A 20,166-nucleotide genomic window follows, 5' to 3' on the forward strand; every position below is an offset into this window, starting at 1 on the left:
TTTTTTCCCTTGGGAGAGATAGAGGCTGTCACCGATGACGTAAGACCTTGCGTTTTCTGTAATAAAATTTTATTTAAATCAAACGGGTTTGATTCTTGCCGCAGACTCTTGCGTTTCTATATGTCAATAGTAAATATTGTTCCTAGTTATTTTTAATGAGATTGTATACTCAGAAAAGTGGTATATTGAAAACTTAAAGTATTTTTTGGGGCAGAAAACTGTGCTCGTGTGACAGTTCAAAAACGCAAACGCAAGACCTTGCGTAAAGCTGTGACCAACTGCACCAAAACACCTTTGCAAAACACTGCTTCATAATTCGTGATACTGAAAAAAAAGGTAGCAAAGACAATTTCGTCAATTTCAATGCGAAATAAACTGTTTAAAACCACTTAAAAAGAAACAATTGTTAAAAACGCGCTATATTAGCACAATTTGAACAAACCGTTAATGTCAAATTTTTGACGGACTTTGGAGCACCAACCTGGAGTTGTTGAAACACACATGAACTTTCAACCAAGATATATACACACTAAGTATGTACCAAGTATGTAATGATCTTGATTTTTAGAACGTGCGTGCGCTTGTCAATCGTATAAATTAGACGAATATAAATTTTATGCGCTGCGTGTTTCGCATACCAGTGTGGTGTTGAAAAGTTACAATGAGTATTCTCATCCAACTGTTTTATGTTTGTCCCGTGTGTCGACTCTCAGGCACGTCTCCGAACAGCATGATTGAACATATCTGGACCCAACATGGCCTGAGGTATGGGATAGCAATGCAACACTGTTGGCAGCGGATTCCTCCTTTTCCCGGAGTCTACGGTTTCACATATCCATTATTGGTTCTGATAGCACCCTTCACTTATTTTGAACAAATCAATTGTGAGTAGATTTGAGTTTAGAAGGGTAAAGAATGTGGTAAATGATACTAAACAGTTTCATCTAGATTTCTCAATAGCGCATCCGCCAACGGACGAGTACTATGCAGATGAATAGAAGGACGATCCGAGCTGCTGGGACACGTTCGCAAAGGAAATGTCACCCAAATAGTTAATCCCAGTCATTTCAACCACGCGATGTCAGCGTTTGTTCGGTCGTAATTTTCAAATTCGGAAGAACCCCTTGCAAGGGAAAACAATGTAGCATCCAGCAAAGCGTGAGAACAGTTAAAAAATATATCTGCGGCTCGTTTTGGGAGTGGTTATAATATCACCTCCATTTCCTCCCCAACATTGTGTATCAGCGCATGGCAGTCCGTTTTCTTTGGAACCACAAAATACTTTACGCGTCTATAATTTACTATAATTATCTTGGAATATCGTGTTTCTCGTCGTTGATCATTTGGGAGCTGTCGTGTTCGAAGTCTATGTGTGTATGTGTGCTTGGTTCCGCTTCCGTCCTTGGAGGATTTCACACTGACGATAACGACCTGGTTCCTATCTTCTGTGCGACGGTAATGGCAAGCATTTCTATTTGAAATGGGAAAAGAAAAATTTATGAATCTCAAACCATCTCGGGAATTTCGGTCATTCAGACAGCAAGTAAGCAATCCAGCCTATGAATGAAAAATCTTCATTAAAAGTGGAACGACAACCAAAATGAGACGGTTGCTGTCAATGCTTCTAAAACAGAAAAATAAAAGCATTTGCGCTCTTCAATGAATACTTCCATCGCCAGGAATGTTCTTTCCGTTCGGCAGGATTATGATTATGACATTGGAATGGTTGTTTCCTCTGTAGTTGCACGATGGAAATGAAACGAGGAGAACGAAGATTTGCAAGCAGTTGTGGCAAGTAGGAGTTTGGATGGCGAGTACAATTTTATACTTCAAACAAATTCCTCCACAGGTTTTGCGGAACGCTTGATGATGATGATGATGGAATCATCCATCGTCATCTCCTTTCCATTGCATCTTTAAACATTTCGCTGTTGGACCTGTAACTCATAAGCGGTAAGAAAGCGGTGCCAAATAATTTGTGCAAAATAATTATTCAACGCCGGAACATTGGTCACCCAATCGTAGCACATATCCGGTACATTGGCATGCAGGTTCACTTCTTCTTACTGAACATTTATAACCTCGACGTCAATCTTGGGGGTGAATAATTACAACATAATTCGCTCCGCTGGCGGCAATTTCATCCTGGAATCCCAGGATACTTATGTTTACGAGCGGCACTACCGAGTCGGACGTATCTTACTTGTATCCCAGTCTTGCCTGGAATGGTGCGGTGACGGAATCATTTTGCAGAGCCTTTGGTAGTTGTTTTATTCCCGGCCATAGAGCAGGCTGCTGGCAGTCCATCGCGAAGGACAAATCTTCCTGTAGAAATAAACCCCTAACAGCTGCAGACGGTACTGTGTAATAAAAAGCGTATTACAAATGCGCTTTGCTACAGCATCCCCGTTTGGAGGGATTTTAGTGTTTAGAAATAGGTTGTTCGCATTGCGTCGGGAATACATTCTTCGCTCCACTGGAAGATAAAGTGGAAGAATTTTCAATTAAGTCTTATTTAAACATAAATTTGTAGGGAAGTGTATATGTTGCATATGGGAAGTGTATGAAGCAAGTCCGAATTGGAGGGTAGCAGTATGACTTCAATTAAAATCGGTTTAATGAAAAGCCCCATTGTCAATACTCTTTTTTCAGTAATGAATCATGTTGAAGAAAAACACCACAACAAGGACGGAAACCAAAGAGTGAAACAATAGGGAGTAAACTACCTGAATTGGAAGCAGTATCTAAAACATTGTTTCATTAGTTCTTAATAAACATATTCAAGAAATTGCATGCAATAGGCCCATGTGATCCTAATATTCGTATACCAGCGTTCCCTTTCCCGACCTACCCGGCAATCGATAAACAAGGAAGATGGGGGTTGTGCTCATGCTAGGAGGGGAAGCTCATAAATATTCGATATAACCGCAAAAACTTCTCTCTTGAAACAACGGACAAAATGTGGTCCCTACGTCTTACACTTTTCTTTACCCGTTGCAAAGTGGCGGGATATCTTGTTCTAGCTGGTTCTTGGGTATCCAGCCCCACCTTTTTCCCGAGCACGATCGTCCGGTCAAACAAAAACTCAGCAGGAGAGGAGGCGAGCAGGAAGAGTACACACTACAAAGAAACTTTGGACTCCAATATTTAGTTTACGGGTTTCGCAAAGTAGTAATAGTGTCCGAGATGATGTTGCGGGGTATCGAACGGGAGAACCGTGGACCACGTGGTAGTGTTCACAACAAGAAATTGAATTTCAAAATAATATTATTGGCAAAGGGCGGATAGGAAAGAAGAAGTGGTTTTCTAAACAGGGATTGACTGAGATGCTGCTCACTCGAATCCCGTCCTTTTCATGAGCAAGTTATCTTTCAATGTTCCCTCACTAGCCACAGTACTTGCAGGATACTATTTTACGGTCGATTTTCTTCAGTCATGGCCGATGCGCTAAAACAATGAGACCGATGTTAAGAATAATATCAAACTTTTTCTTTTCGCATGAATAATTCGCCACTATTGAGTCTTTGACTTATGAAAGAAGAAGCTACCCTCAAAGCGTATGGACGTTACGTTTCTACACCGATAAACTACTCCAATAAACCATCTATCCTCCCAATGCCAGACCTGATAACATGTATCAAAGTAATCCACTGCGAGACCCTTGCTGGTTACCATCGCGCCTACTGCTTTCCAATAAACTCCGGAAAACCTATGATCTATCACCATTAAATCCTTATCCGATGAGTTATCGGCAAATGAGGGCGTGATGTGGCAAAACTCTCGTATGGATTACCGAACGGGCAGGATGAAAGTGGCCTGCCCCGGAGAAAGTTGGCGAATTTTTGGTACCGTAACTAAACGGGGAGGAAAGTTTCAATCCTCGGAAGAAATATGTAGTAGCCCTGGAGGTAGGTGACACAGTATGTGTGTGCGTGTAGAATTCGCAGTACCGGATGAAGTTACCTTCCAATCGATGGGAACGGGCAATTGTGTGACCTAGTGGAAAATGTGTGTGTGAGAGAGAGGGTTTGATTTCCTTACCACGGAAGGAGTTGGGAATCCAAGAAATCATGAGGACCAAGAGTTGAATATATCCCAATCCACCTGCGGTTGAGTGCTAGAAGTGAAAGTTAACTAAAAAGATTGTATAAGCTTTTCCCTTGTCACAGGAGGCCCTTACTGAACGGAAAACTCCTCGGTGTGTACCTTATCAGATCCTTGTCATACCATCTGATTTACAATCGAACCATCGTCATCGTCGTCATCGTCATCATTCTCTCGGTGGTACAGGATCCAACTTCTACACTTCGAAGCAATATTTTCCCAAGACGAATTGTTACGTTCGAATAAAGTTGGCTTCTCCTCACTCCCCTCACACCCCACACGCATGTGGAGGAGCGAATATGTGATAGTTTTTAGAGGACACTCGGTGGCAAATTATTCCGCACCAGCGCGCAAGACCAGCAGCAGCCTTTTTCCGGCTGAACAAGCTAGCGCTCTCGGCAAAGCTTTCCCCGCGCCCGTACGACAAAGATGCCGCTGTGCGGCCACACATCACAAACACCTTTTCGTGCTTTCGATGGAGGTGGTGGAGCTGAAAAGTTTTCTCACAACGATCACATTTTGAATTTAAATTACTTCCACCCAATGGTTGGTAAAAACTTTGTCCTCTGTTCAGCGCCGGCAAGTGTGGCAATTCGTTTGTTCCGGCGAGCAAATTCTTGCTTGTGAAGGCGGCCCTGCCCCTGGTGGATATCATTTTCCAGGACCGCTGAGAAAATGACGGAGGGGCATTAGGGAAGCCAATCGGTAAGAATTGGCACGGGCTGCGCTTTCGTATCCCACATTGAGACCGGCACGGAGAAGAAGTACTTCGTGGCCGTGAACGATAATTCGTTCGCATGGCTAAATTAAAATTATATGTCATTTTCTTCGCTCGGAAAACTTTTGCATCCTTTTGCGCCAGGCTAGTAAGGATAATTATTGCGTCGCCAAGAGCCCGCAAGTATTTGTGGACAAGAGTGAGCGGTGCTCTGGGGTGCTGGGGATGCGGTTCGCGTTGGAACTTTCCCAAATACATACCCCGTGGGCAACGTGACATGTACGTGGGGCGTTCGAACGAAGGCGAGACAGTCTGATTAAATTTACTCTGATTTGACTTTGTCACCGTGTCCCAACCTCAATACCTAAAGGCTGTGATTTCTGACTTCTCACTGGGCGGAGTGGTAAAGCCCGTACGCCTTGGTCGAGGCCGTGATAGACAGAATGCTAAAATGTTGCCTAATTACACTGGAGCGTACACAAGCTGCTGCACAGGAACTTGTGCTCGATGTGTCCTTCTTAGGATATGCCCCGCGAGGTCTTACGCCAAGGCGGTGGTGGTTTTGTTCCTTTTTCTTGGGGCAGAGGAAGCAACTTCATCAGCGTACAACATTGTTCGAAATGTAGTGTTCCCGAAAGGCGTGCCCCGCGGCTGGAGAACGCGGTAGGCCGATGAATGGGGAACCAAATGCAGTCGGAAAATGGCAACCCATCGGTGGTGCCTAATTAGAGACCGGGCGTTAATTAGAGACGGCGAAACTGTCACCATTGCTGTACGGAACTTTCCAACCGTCGGGAGGATTCTTGAGTGGTATCGTGGTGGGCCGGTACAACCTCAAACCATGGCACCTTCTACTATTAGCATTTGCTATTCCTTGCGAGCTTCGGGAGGGAAGTATGTGTGCTCATTCCAAGCTTACTAACGTGTGCGAAAGGATATCCACGCTGAAAGAGAAACGAAAGCTGTTAGTGGTTGGTTAAAATTATTGCTCCGTTTTATGTTTCGAGTAATAAATTGCGCATGTATCTTTGCATTTCGTTTAAACGATAAGCGATACTTACGTAAAAAAAAAAGATTGCAAAGAATTTGCTATCGTTATCTGCTACAGGTCTGCTTTCATTTTCAAGCATAAATTATACCAAAAGCTGCTTTAAGTACCGCTATTTTCTCCCGCATCAGCAACGGGTTCCATGGTGTAATGGTTAGCACTTTGGACTCTGAATCCAACGATCCGAGTTCAAATCTCGGTGGAACCTACAAATCTTTTTTTACCGTCCTTTCGAGGAGAGAATTTTTTATCACGTTTCACTAAAGTTAGCAAATTGTAAAACTGTTGCATTTCTTGTTTTGACCATATTTTGTGAAAATATTACTGTTTGCTAACGGCACTGTCCTGAACTCACACACAAGCGGCCATTCAGGGTTCGTAAACCCGAAGTGTCGTTCTTCTGGGGCAAAATATTTCATACACGGGATAAGCACGCTTCATTACGTTGTACACAAACATCACTGGCCACATTTTATGTATGTTATATCACATTTATGTATGTTAACACGGGAACGTTAAAATTTACAGTTCTTTTGGGTCTGATCGAAATACCATGAATTCTGGCTACTGATCGATAGCATACTAGTTGATGGGCCGGCTTCTACTAATTGTCATTCCGACGTTTAGCAAATGTCAAATTAAACGAAATTACAAATTGGCCAAATTGCAAAACAAACGCCGACAAGCTCTGAGGTGCTTATGTTGTAAAATTATAAATTGTATCGTCCATGAATTGAAGTCCATCGAAAAGCAGCTGCTGTGTGATTTGTTGAAATTTCAATACACGATCTGTAACCTTTGATTTACGATAAAAGTGCATGCAGTAGGATTTTAGTTTGCGCAGGTAGCAAACACTCGCGTCCAGGCAACATCTGCGTCTATCTTTTTTTTTAACTGGAAGTTTTTATCGTTAGCTTATTATTTACTCAAAGTTGTTCATCTGGGGTCAAAAGTAAGTTGCATCAGTTTGCGGTTATCCGGTACGATTTGCGTACTTTTTTACAGTCGCGTTGCGTGTTATAGCGTCAAATCTTCCGGGTTTATTACAAACATTTGTTAAAATGTTATCACATTTACACAACCAACATACTAAAGCCCTTACAAAATCATTACTATCCATCATCTTTGCAGTTGTTGCTTCGTGTAAGGTATGCCAACGTACAAAGTCGAGGACGACGTAAAGCTTATCAAATGTGTCCAACAACATCCCGTTCTTTGGCACAAGGCGTACATGAACGGTCGCAGCAGGCTGGCGACAAGCATCTGGCAGGGCATTCGAGATCTATCCTTCCCGAACAAGACTGGTGAGGAACGATCAATGGTGATCGGCGAACCATTACGGGTTCTGCTTACATTACAATGTTTCCATTTCGGCAATTTTGGTTTTCAGTGAATGAGTTGCGAGTACGTTGGAAAGGATTACGAGACCATTACTGCCGTCAACTGCGTCGCATTGAAGGTTGTGAAGGATATGGTTCATCTTGGAAATTTTTCCACCTTCTGAAGTTTTTGGATGGTCACTTTAAACTTAAACGCAGTACCGCCAGACGAATCGAAAAAAGGGGAACCTCATCCGAAATGGTACAAGCAGAGGTAACAAACATATGCTGGTCCGGTCAGTCGGAAGCATCCTACGCTACCTCCTCATGGGAAGATTGTGAAAGCATGCATTATTCTCGTGAAGCTTCTTTCAACTATAGATTTCGCTCCCAAAATAATCAGAAAAGGACGCGTATGATGAGCAAAGACTCCCCCGCTCTAGTTGCTGATTTGGAGCCAGAAGAGTTAACTTGGGTTAGTTCGGTTTCGAATAGCACGTTCTTGGCAAGTATGGTCCCCTTACTAGAGCAACTTTCTCCGCTGCAGAATGTGCAGACCCGTATTAATATTATGAAAATTATAACAAACGCGCTGCGTGATGAATTGGAAGTCCAATGAGAACTACCACAATTTTTACATTTTTTCTTATCATTTGTAGTAAAGTGTTCTAACAACGCTCGTTTAAATCCTCAAAAGAAATTATCTAAATACCGTTCTTGCAACAATAAATGTTAGAGTAATACTAACCCCTCCGAAACCACAAATGACTTTATTTTTGCTAATCTAGTATTCTGGTACCCTTGCATGGTTTCTTAGATACATAATTAGTTCGCGTAAACTAGCCTTAAGTAAAGTAGTAATCTAGCCTACCGCATTATTGTGTCGGTCATCGGTGAACAAAGTTCTAGCTGATAATTGCGGCATTCATCATAAAAAGAATTAGTTCACAGGAACGATTGGATAGGAATTGGATTCTGAAACATTCAGGAAACAAATGGTTCCAAGACGAGAAAAGTCGGCAGCCCTTGATGCGGCAGGTGTTATCAAATTCATTAACCTGATGAAAAAATATCCCATTCCAAGTGGCCGCACTTCGAAGGTGGAAGTTAGTGAAACCTGGAAGCTATTAGAACGTGAGATGGAAATACCAAGTGAGCTTTTCCTTATGATTTGTCAATCCGTTGATGTGTTTCAATGGCATATTTTGTACTTTCTTGCAGAAACCTTCCTTATGACCAAGTGGCGAAACTTGGCCATAGCTTATCGTCGTGAACTGCGATTGGAAATGAAAGCTGGTAGCGGTTTTGTCTCCCGATGGCCATATTTTAAACTGATGGAATTCATGCGTGTTGAAACGCTGTGTAAGATGCAAACTACTCTCACCCGATCGAGTAGAGGGTTCGCTGTGAATCAGCATGTCATGGGGCCAACGAAAATTGTTCCACCCTCGGCCAGAGTGTTGGAGAAGAAAGAAGTGAAACATGAGCCGGTTCGTGCGCTGGGACATGTTGAACACTGTAAGACCAATATTCCGATAACGAGTGTGACGATCAACAGAGGGGAATGTACCATGAGTGATCCGGTGTATGATTTTCTTATGACGCGGATTCATCCGTACGTGGTGGCGATGTCGACAGAAAATCGAATGAAAGTACTCGAACAAATGCAACAGTTGGTGTTTGAAGTTCACCAACGTAGAGAAAACAAGGTGGAAGAATCGGCCTATATGGATCGTCGTTGCATCGAAAGCGTATTTTTTGGATGCATGGACATCAACGGACACAATGACCGTTTGTAATAACTATGTTACAGCAGCTAAATTTGCCACACTTCCCTCAATTTGAGGATGAAGAAACAATTCCTGCGTGATATGCAGTTTTTCCTCACCAAATGGCATTATTTTTTCTCGATTGCTTTGTGACGCCGGTAATGATTTCCAATCGAGTGCGCATGCACCGAAGCCGCTGATGGTGAAAAAGCCGGTCCACTTACACAACCATAGCCGGCTTGTCAAACGTTTCTGCTGCGGAACGGTGCCGTTCGGATCGAAGAAGGAATTTTCCGGGCCCCCGTTCGTTCACCTGTATGCCATCTGTCGGTGTTTCGTACGTGTACCAGCTGAGAGCGCGAGAGCGAGAGTGCATCGAATATCCGGGGGGTTTTCGTCCTGGAAAAACCTCATCTCCATCTGCGAGCGGTGGTGGCATTGTGTTGCGCAATCTCAACTCCTGTCAATGTCCTTCCTGCAACTCTCTGTGGTACGAAGCTTGTAGCTGTGTGTGTGATACAATGCTTCGCTTTTCCGGGGGTTTCTCGTGACCGGTATTTTATGTACCCGAAGGTCGTCCTCGCTTGGCTCTGTGTGTGTGTGAGAGATCGCGGGTTTTATTTTCAGCAAAAAAGTTTATGTACAGTGCGTCCTCTCTCTTCGCTTTTCCCGGACCAATACCCGAGGCCGTGCGCCAGCCTGAGTGTCACGTCACCCAAGCAAACAGCTGAGCAGGGCATCTGACCGGTGGTGCAAGCGTGACAGCACTCTCGGGCGTGTGTGTGTGTGTGTTTGGGGCCCGGTCGCACTTGTCCTTCGAAAGGAAAAGTGGTGGAGCCGATCAGCTGAGCGCATGTGGCGAGCCCACTTTTCACTTCAGCTTCGGCTTCGACCTTCTCATAGTCCCCGCCCGGTCACGTTCCTTTTTTCCACTCCGCTACTGAAAGAAAACGAAACGACGGTCCGTTCGAAATCGAGCAGTTCTGGGGAGTGAATTCTTTGTCAGGAACTTATAGGATGGGTTGCCTCTAGCCGGAGGAAGGTGCTATTTTCGTTTCGTTGGTAATGTTGGCGAGCACGTGCAGGAAGAGGACAGGACAAGCACGTGTAGAAGGGAGGTAAGGTGAAAGGAGGGCGGGTGTAGGTTAGATGTGCTACACGCACACGACCTGCTGCGATCGTGCCGAGAGCAATCGAGCTCTCGCGAGACATCTGGGAACCGCGCGTTCTTCGGAAGAAATAGAATAGATGTGAAGAAATGTATAAGTACAAAAAAAAAATTGGATGCCAATCAGAGAGCAGGGAAAAAATACAGAAAAAGGTACAACCAATACAGCATAGCACAGAAACCATCTGCCCCGGCACAATACGCCGAGGAAAAAGGGCATCCGTGAACGTGAAAAATGGATGCCGTTTTCTCACGCCTGTCAAGAGCAGTGAGTGACAGGTGAAAAACGTGGCCACAGAAAGGAACAAAAATATATTTGTATGAAAAAGGCAGCCGAATCTTAAAAACAACATATCGGGAACAAATGTCATGAAGGAAAAGCCTTACGCGTGGCAATCAACGTAAGTGCTGAACTGTGAAAATTGAATATGAAAAGGTTAAAGAAGTATATGGCCTTCTAGACGTTTCTGTGATAGCCAATTGTTAGGTATATTACATTTGAGTCCGTTATTTTCAAAAGGGGCTATTTTGCATATCAATTTTCGCTACAGTACTGTAAAATCATTTTATAATATGCTTTTTCATCTTATCATGGTGTTGATTTAACATACGTTAATATATAATATTAAACTTTATTCTTTAGGGCTACTTTGGTACAAGAATGTCCTGAAGAAACACACTGTATCAGTTGTTTGTTAGTAACAGAATAGTGGTTGGCTATTAAACAGGATGTCGACAAGTTTAGCTTTCGGCTTTCGTCGAGACCCTAGGCATGGGCGATACACAGTATCCGATAGAAATGTACATAAAAAGCTTTATGAAGTACGTGAGTATGATTTCAAATATGTTTGTACTAAAAGGTCAACCGTAATAACACGGCACGTGAACATAATCTCACGTATTTTCTTTTCCCAACTCTTTTTAGCCCTCGAAATCCACCACAACTACTCAAATTTCAACAGTCATTATTTTGAAGGAAAATCCACCCTAACGAAACCGTGCCACACTGGGGAAAGCAACGTGGCAAAAACAACACTCGTCGTATACGGGAAACGAAGACAAATGAAACGTGATTTTCTTTAACTTTTCATCCCATCCACCTTTTCCCGACGACGTCGACCACCCGGCAGCAAGCTAGGGGGTAAGTATTTTCCGTGCTTAACTTCTTCCTTTTACTCTTCCTTTTGAGTGTGGTTGAAAAATTGGCAAGTGCAAACCAAATGCCACTCGAGAGTTGAAAGGAGTATCGCGAGTAAACCAATCCCTTCTAGTCAGAATGGACGCAGTTTTAGGTCTCGACTCTGTGTGCGGGATGGTTTCCCATTCTTTTTTTTCAAAATCCCGCTCCCCCGCATCGGCTTTAGTGGGTTTCCTTGGTTCCCGGTGCGTAAAGGAAAAGCTGCCAGCTCGGGCGGTTGAGGGGATGGTACACGGCGTGGAGCGTTATTTTATTTGTGAATCTTTTTCGGATTTTTATTTTTACCCATTGAGAGGTTTCTTCTGGTTTCCGCACGGCCTTTCACGACCGGCGAGGTGTATGTGTGAGTGTATGTTTTCCCACAGGGTAGGGGAGGGCTGGTGTGGCACGATGTTTTTCACTTTTCACTCCCATCATTGACGTCAATGGTGGACGGAAGATGGAACTTTACTGCCCGCACAAACGGAAAAATGTTTGAGAAAAGGAAGGGGCAGCTCGTACCGTTTCTGCCAAGTGGGCAAGAACCGCTTGCCCCTCTCCCAAGAACGCACAAAAATATGACTGCGAAAAACATAACAGCAGGTTCAATAGGTGCGGATGGAGCTGCTCTCTGAAATTAGGGATAAACAACAGAAGCGTTATGGAAGGAAGGGGGACGACGATGGGGTGTGTGTGCGTGTGTGTGTGTGTGTGTGGAGGGAAATAAGCCGAGCAAAACGGATTTATGTTTTCTTCTGGTTCCCTCCGCCGGTTCTCTTTCTCGACCGAGCAAGTAAACAGTAACGGTGAAGAAAATGGGTTAACGAGGGATGGTCGCATTATTTTTCTTTCATTGAATGTTGATTGTTTTTCTTTTCTCAATCGGTCGTGTGCGGAAGGGGGGACCTGCGGGGGCAGTATGTGCTCTTTTTTTTCCTATGGTGAAGGTCGTGTGGACACGCTTGATGGAAAGGATTGGCGTGGTTGTAGATGGTGGTCATAGGGTAAACCCGTTGGTGGACTTTATTTCCGCCTTTACCGCCTTCACCGCGTGCTATTCTGGGATGTTTTGTCCAAAGCAAGGAATAGTCTTTAGTGTGACGTTTGATTTCCTTCTAGAATTTGCCTCGGATACCATGCGCCTCCATTTAAATTTTAGAACTATTTTTAGTGCTCACTCTATTAACATAAACAGGGCGTAACAAATCTTGCTTGTTTATACTCCTCACCCCCTCTCCTATTTTCAGCTGTATTTATTATATTATTTGTTTCTTTTTACCATCTCTTTTACTAAGCCTTTCATGAACTTAGGTTCTGATCCCGCATCGATTTAATGTTTTGCTCTTCTCTGTATTTCTAAATCCTTCTAATTTTCATGTTTTTTTTGTTCCATCGGATTCGAGAGGCATTAAAGCGAAATAGCTTTTTATTCTATCTCCAATATGCTTTGTTTTGTAGAAAGGTGTACCGTATCGCAACTAATATTGGTTGGAATGGTCAATAAGCTGAGAAATTTTTCTAATGACTATGCATTCTTTTTTCCTTGTGAATTTAATTCATTGCGTTAATTTATGAGCGGAAACCGAAAAGCCATTTTTCATTTCTTCATTGTCAAATACTAATATTCGCTTATCGTTGAATGCTGTATCGAGATTGCTTCACTTAATGCACCTGTAAGGTGAGGTTTTCTGAAAGTAAACCCAGGTAATGAATATCAGGAGAAAAACGAAAATGGGCCCGTAAATGGGATCCGGTTTTTGTTCAAATCTTAGCGACGCATAAGACGTGAGATAGAGTTTGTGTCGGTCTTATATATTTGAGAGCTACCTTAACGGCAAACTGGAAATAGAAGCCAAGAGAGTAGCTCCTTCTTCCGGTTTCTTTCTTGCCTCGCTGGCATTGTAATTTCGGTCCGCTGCCCCGTTTTTTTCTTGGCGGGATCTTTTCCGTGTCACGAGCAGAATTAACCGTATGAAATATGAGCCCCCGTTGCTTCCCCTTTGTAACCATCGTTTGTAACAAAGTGATACCACCACTTCCAGTCGGTGGCAGTTTCAGGAAGATCCGGTTCGGTGTGTCGTTTTTATAATAAATAAAATACAATTTATGCGGTTTCTTCGTTCGGTGCGTTCGCTTCCTCATCTTCTTGTCTAATTTAATTCAAGCGCAGTGAAGTAAAGGCGTCATAAAAAAGAAAATATTATAAAAAGGCCTTTACAGCACCAAGGCAATGAGGTCGTCTTCTTTCCCCTTTTCAAAGCCACCATTCTTCTGCAAACTGAAAGCGGAAGAAAAAACATATCTCGCCAGCTTCAGCTACTTTCGAAATGTTTGAAACCGATACCAAACTGAAACCGAAATTCTTTGCCATTCCGCCCGCCTTTCCTGCGAGGGAAGATTCTTTCGGTCGAGATTCCTGATCAGCTTGCGGTGACATTTTGCTTTAATTTGGCTCTTTTGCATATCTCATTTTTACTCTGGTTCAATGGAAACCGTTTTCCCGCTAAAGATGCGCCGGGATGCCGAGATTTATTGGAATGGTCGTGTGGGGAGCGGGAAATCGGTACGGCGCGAGTTGATACTTATTGCTAATTTTCCTTTCCTTCTACCATTTTTGCTAAACACACGACGGACCCGCGTGATGCCATGCCCTGCGCGAAAGTAAATTCGAAAAATGAAGTACGCCAAATGTAATAAAATAGGAAATTGGTCTTTTTGCCCTCGGGGTAACGCGGTTGGCACGGCGTTACAAGGTAGGTGCCTGGCGTGCGAGAATGTAAAGAAGGAAAAGTAGGGAATATTAATCGTTTCAATTGAGCCTCGGTTGGTGGTGAACAACCGTCGGCGATGAGGCGAATGAATCGATGAATGTGCAAAATAATTTAATTCCCCTTTCCGCGCGTTGAACGAAAATGTTGCGCCTAGAGTGTATGGTATACGATTTCTTTTTAGATTTTTGTTTGCCTCTCTCCATGTCGATTTAGGTTCTCTCAATAAAGGCGTTTGTTACAAATTTTTCTGAGCATACAAACGCCAATATATGTACGGCTTGTTTTGCTCAAAACAGGCGATACTGCATATGATATTCCGTTTTGTTCTTTGAAATGGTTTGTTGCTTCCTCAAGATGTTTCGGACAAATGTGTGGCACGAATTACAATGCTCCCTATTGTCCCCGATGTTATTAGGGACGAAATTAGTGAAATAAATCCAACGTTGATCCCCCTAACAGGTTTCATTCGGTTAAAAGCGACGTTAAGCTTTCGTTTTGCGTCATGTTGAACAAACGGAAACGCTTACTTTTGCTGCACCGGAACTTCCCGTAATCTTCTCGCAGACCTCCCGAACTTACCCACGACAGTCGGGCTTTTCGGGCAGCAATTGGCAATCGTAGCTTCACGTAACGCCCGACTCGCCCGGGATGCTATTGATAAATAATACTTCGAGAGGAAATTAATGTCCTGCAACTAATGGGGCTTCCTCGGGACGGTTTCCGGAGGCAGCGAGGGCCAGCTGGCATTCGTCTCCATCCTCCGTGCCTTCGACGAAGGCCACGACGAACGTTGTATCGAAGACTGATGATCAACAGTCCTCCGAAATATCCAATCTAGTTGGAAGGAAGCAGAAGAGGCAGGGAGTGACACAGAAAGCTCCTACTGTTTTCATTCCAAATGGGGCTCCGCCGTCGCTCCACCATTGCCTAGTTCAGTGTTTTCCCTGGTTTTGCTTCGTCCTCTGGCAGATTTGAAAGAAGAAAAAATAAAACTAGAACGGAAACATCCTAGACGACGAACCGAGGGACCGAGCGGACAGCAGGAAAGCAGTTTTCCATTTCCTATACATTTAATGATAAATTTATCGCATTCGTCCTCGAGAGAAGGGTCGCTGTCTGCTGCTTCTGCTGCTACTGCTTTGGAGAAAAAGAAGACCGACTGAAGAAATCCACCAGAAATCACCTCACTTTCACTGCTTTCGCCGTTCACCATCAAGACGCTCCCATTAGTGGGAGCGGGTGGAACTTGAGAGGCAATCCTTGAGGCACAGGATGAGAATAAGCATGCAGGAAGAACATAAAATACGAACATCCGACCCCCCGGCCGGTTTCGGGCAGGCGCACCGTATTTCCCCCCCACTTTTCGGTTGATTTTCCTTGAGCTTTTCCTTTCCAAGCCAGATACCAGATGTCTTGCTTTCGTACGAATGGAAGAAATAAGCAGGGCGCATCGTTTTCATTTGATGAACCATAATTTTTAATGCTCATACTTTTTGTTCCTACCATGTGTTCCTTTCACAGGGAGGCATTTGAGCGGGTTCTATTTTTTATTTTTTGTACATTGTTTCGTTGTCGTTTTGCTGGTGGAAGTTTCTCATGTAGTAAAAGTTGGAAGGTTATAATTAGAATGTTTATATCCACAGAGGTATAATTCTCTCACTCAATTATACACTAGAAATCAATTCATCTGCCAGTAAATAATTTTAAATACAAGTTGCGCTAGCGTGAATGTTTGTTTTCGTTGAAAGACAAGCGGAAAACCATTCCCACTTCACCTCCACGTACTCGGGTAAGCAAAAGTGACGAAACACTACATCCGTAACACATCCTTTTCCGCTTCCAATAAACCGAATGGTGGCATGTCTTGTAATTTTCCACCTCGCATTATGGTCTCCACGCTACGAGCAAGGTGCTACGACTTTTCTCCGCCATAATACTCTTTTCCTCGGTTCCTTGGAAAAAAGGGGACCAGACTGAGGAACGAGAAAAAAAAAACCCCAAACGAAAAACACTAAAGATAGCACTCACTTCAACTTAAACGAAAGCGCTTATCAAAACCATCTTTATCGCTCATAAATTCCAGCGTTATTACGTCACTTTTTCTGGTCCGGTTTGGTTCCTCCTGACTCCTGACGAAGGACCTCGTGCTGGTGACTTTCCTGATGGTTTGGTCTTACATTGTAAATGTGTGTGTGTGCTGGGGCCACACCCAAGCGATTCCGGTTGCGTCCCTGGTGCGACTCGGTGGCACATGTCGTTTTCATAAAATATTAAATCTGATTTATTGCGATATGATTTTGCGTTGATGGGCCACTTTTTTCAAAGCTTTTGTATTTTTCTTTGCTTCCTCTTTTCTCACCGGAGTGGTGGAAGATTTCGGGGATAGTGGCGCTACCGATGGGGTGAGAAATATTTGAAGTATTAAGGGAAATGTGAATATTTACAACATGAACCAGGCTTTGAGTGCTGTTGTTTGACTACCCGGGAAAATGTTTAAAAGGATAAAATGTGGAACTGTAAGAATTTTGAGTGGGACGAGTTTAATTATTCAATTCAGTTTGAAGGTATCGTTGAGTTACATCGAAAATTAGTTAAACCCGCTTAATATATGGTTGCCCGTTTAAATTGAATTGTAGGCATGCATTATTTAAAAATATGATTCCGAGTAGTATCGATTTTCTATTTATTCTCATGAAGTACTCCTTCGCCAAATAACAGTTCGTCGTCCAAAAAAAGGAACAGAGCAAAGCATGTTACCCTATAGGACATCAGTATCGTTAACCACTCAGCTTCCCCGTTCAAGGACGCCCGGAACAGGATCGAACTGCTCGATGACTTCATTCCTTTGGGAGACGTACATCCGGTTGGCCAGGCCAACTTTCTTTCCATAGTCCAGCAGGCTCATGGTTTCACTCCCGGGTGCTGCTCCGTTAGTTATGGGTTTCATATTTTCTCTCAAATTTAATGAAATTGCCCTCGAAAATGGATACCCGATAGACGGGGCCTAGCCAGACGGCAAGCGAGTGGCTACGCCGTTCGACCAACGAACGTTTTCTCTCCCCGGAAAAGCTTCCCCCGGATGGTCGAGTAACGGTATCGGGTATCGACGAAATATTGCCCTTGACGATACTTTCCGGTCCCGTTTCGAGAGCGAGGGCTCGAACGTTTCTTCGAACAAGTTGTCCTTATCGCCTTTAGTGGGTTAAGGGTTTAACTAGTTTCGGGGGAAGCCTCTTTCCTGGTGTAACCTCTTTCCACTTCCCATGCCATTAAAAGGACAACGGGCTTATCCGAAGACTAGTTGTGATGCAACGAAAGGGAAAGACGAAAAGAAAAACCCGGAAACACACTCATGGGGAAGAGAAAACAGGCGCATCGAATCCCGGCACTAACGATAATCCGTTCGAACCAATCGAACACATCACCATCACGCTATTAGCTGGCGTTGTTTACGTTGCAGAAAGCACTGGCATGCCAACAAATATCCCGAGCTGGGAAAGGAAGCAAAGGGTGAGTGTTGCCATTGCGGCAGCGCCCGAAAAAGAAAAGCCTTTCCCGGCGCTCGTGTCTCTTGTCGTGCCTTTCGTTCGACAGAAGAAACAGCAAATTTGTGATGCCATAAAGTGTCTACATAATCCTCGATTTATCCTATTACTTAAAATAAATTCCATTTAATTAAATTGGCCACCCATTGGGCTCCCAAACAGGGCGATGGCGTGACCCCATGAGCGAAGGAAAATGGTGTTGGTGTTGTGCGTGCATGGGTTGCTGTTTTACATCTCTCCGTTCCGAATCGTATTGCTATTTTTGCAGAACCGACCCGACGCTCTGGCCTGGTAAGGATGCTTTCAAGCACAGAAAACAGGGAACGAGCTTAGGATAAAGTTCGAGACTACATCCGTTACGATTCGTACTGTTGGTCGTGTCCGCGAACGGAAATTTCTAATTCCAAGCTCCATCCGATCGTCGTTCGATGATTCAATTTCAAATTTACTTTTAGTCCACTTTTCAATATCCTGGTTGCCTTATTGTTTTATGCTACCGGCTGTTCTCTTCGCTGTGAATCATATGTTTTGTTTTTCGAAGGTTAGGCATAAAGGCAGTAGTAGTTTACTTTTGAAGACAAATTTGAAAGCAGGGTTGTGCAAAAGCTATCTTATATTTGTTACTTGAAATGTTCATGGTTGGAGTTTCGATTGTTACACCTGTATAAGAAACCTTTACGAAAAATACAGGTTGTGTGATGATTTTTTTATGAATGGCCTTGGCCCAACTTTTTTTTTAAAACGTTTAAAGATATCCTATGCACATTTTTTTTACCAAAGTTTGGCTAGTTAAAACTGTAAATTTGTCTAGTTTTTGAAATTCAAAAGTGCACTATACGCGTTTTTAGACTTGCTATATTCATTGAAATGCGTGGGTTCGAATCCCAACCGAGACCGGACCCTAGCCTGTACGAGAGGATTGACTATCCACGTACAACAGGGAAACAAGTCTCGTAACCCCTTAACGGGCAGGCATGACCAAGAGGTCGTTACGCCAAGAAGAAGAAGAAGAAGAAGAAGAAGATATTCATTGAAAAATGTTTATTTCTATACATTCACCGACCTTACAATATCCCTAATGTTTCAAAATTCGGTGCGAGATAAAATGATTGCTTAATGTTTTCTGATACCTTGCACAAATAATTTTCGATTACTGTCGAATTTATATGAATATTATTACGCAAACATGAGAAATAATTTTCTTTTTTTTCTAATTTTCTAATTTAATCGATAATTTTCTAATTTTCTAATTTAATCGACGGAGACTCTTACAGAGATGTTCTTTACAGAGTTGTCAGGAAATAAAGGGGCCATACTTTTATCATAATATGTTATTCGCTATCAGATAACGTAAAACATCAATAAATCACGGTATTTGTAGGGTGGAAGAAGAACTCTGATAGTAAGCTTATTAGGAGATTAAACAAAATGGTGAAAATTGTACATACCGTCTTTCGGGCACGGAGTCTGTACTTTAATTTACTCCCAAATGTATTCATTTAAAACGGTAAAGTATTAGCGGAAAATGTATCCCAACTGATCCGTGTGTTTCATGTTTAAGTTTTCATGTAAACCCCTCGCCCCAAGCGTGGGCCACCAGGGCTCGGCAGTTTTCACTTCATTAATACCGGCTCTATATTAGAGCGGATTTGGCGGCGTTCATCTCGCGCGAAGAACTTCGCCGTGGGACATCCTGCTCGCTGGCAGCTCCAACGCCGGCTGAGCAGAAACTGCACGGAAACTGGCATTAACTATTGACACCGTAAATTCCGGGCGTCCTTTAGGTACCGGGGGTTTTGCGCGAACTACCCGCACCCGGGGAAAACGCTCCGGTCGGAAAATTGGACTGTCGCCCGTCCGACCCACTGTTTGCCACAGAAACACACACACATTCGCGAACGTCTTCCCGTTGTCCCATGTTTTTAGTCTCGTGGGTTGCGGGATGGCTTTTCTGGGTGAGAGTTCGTGGAACCGCGTCGTTTGGGTGCGGTTCGAGATTCGGTGTCGTTGTCGTTATTACTTCTGTGACTTGGCACAGCAGGCCAAGCCGCGCGCCGAGGAAACCGTACGCGATTACGCCTTTTTCGCTGGAAAAACGGCACTCCGGTTGCTAATAAAGTTAAATTATTAATCTCATTCTTGCGATAATTTTACTGTTTTTCCACGCGACCGTTTGGTGGTTTTGGTCGTCGTGGTAAGTCGCGGGCTTTTTTGGACACGGGACAACATCGTCGCCTGCTCGCTGGGTTTCGGCGGGGATTCGAGGAACTTTCGGATTTTCCACCGAAAACCGACCCGTGCTGATAAACAGACGGAAAGCCAACGAACCAGGATCCACGTCCTCTCCGGCTCCCAGTCAACCAGGCGACGATGGTTCGAGGGATGAGTTTAAATTGAGGCAAAAGCTTATTTAAATTGAAGATGCTTACAAATTGAAGATTGCGACGGAACTCGGGAAAGGAGACAAACGTACATAATGACGGTTTGATGCCCGTTTTTCCTAACACAATGACGTTCGGCAGGAGGGGGGTTTCCCGCCGTATCTCG

At 43.6% G+C, this 20,166-nt stretch overlaps 1 non-coding gene across 1 annotated transcript; it reads left to right on the forward strand.

Annotated features, from left to right (window-relative positions):
• The first annotated feature begins 6,006 nt into the window (after positions 1-6,006).
• Trnaq-cug (transfer RNA glutamine (anticodon CUG)) lies at positions 6,007-6,078 on the forward strand. Its single transcript has one exon. It is a non-coding gene; the product is annotated as a tRNA-Gln (tRNA).
• The last annotated feature ends 14,088 nt before the right edge of the window (positions 6,079-20,166 follow it).

This window comes from Anopheles ziemanni, chromosome 3 (assembly GCF_943734765.1).
Source record: "Anopheles ziemanni chromosome 3, idAnoZiCoDA_A2_x.2, whole genome shotgun sequence".
Classification (NCBI taxonomy): domain Eukaryota; kingdom Metazoa; phylum Arthropoda; class Insecta; order Diptera; family Culicidae; genus Anopheles; species Anopheles ziemanni.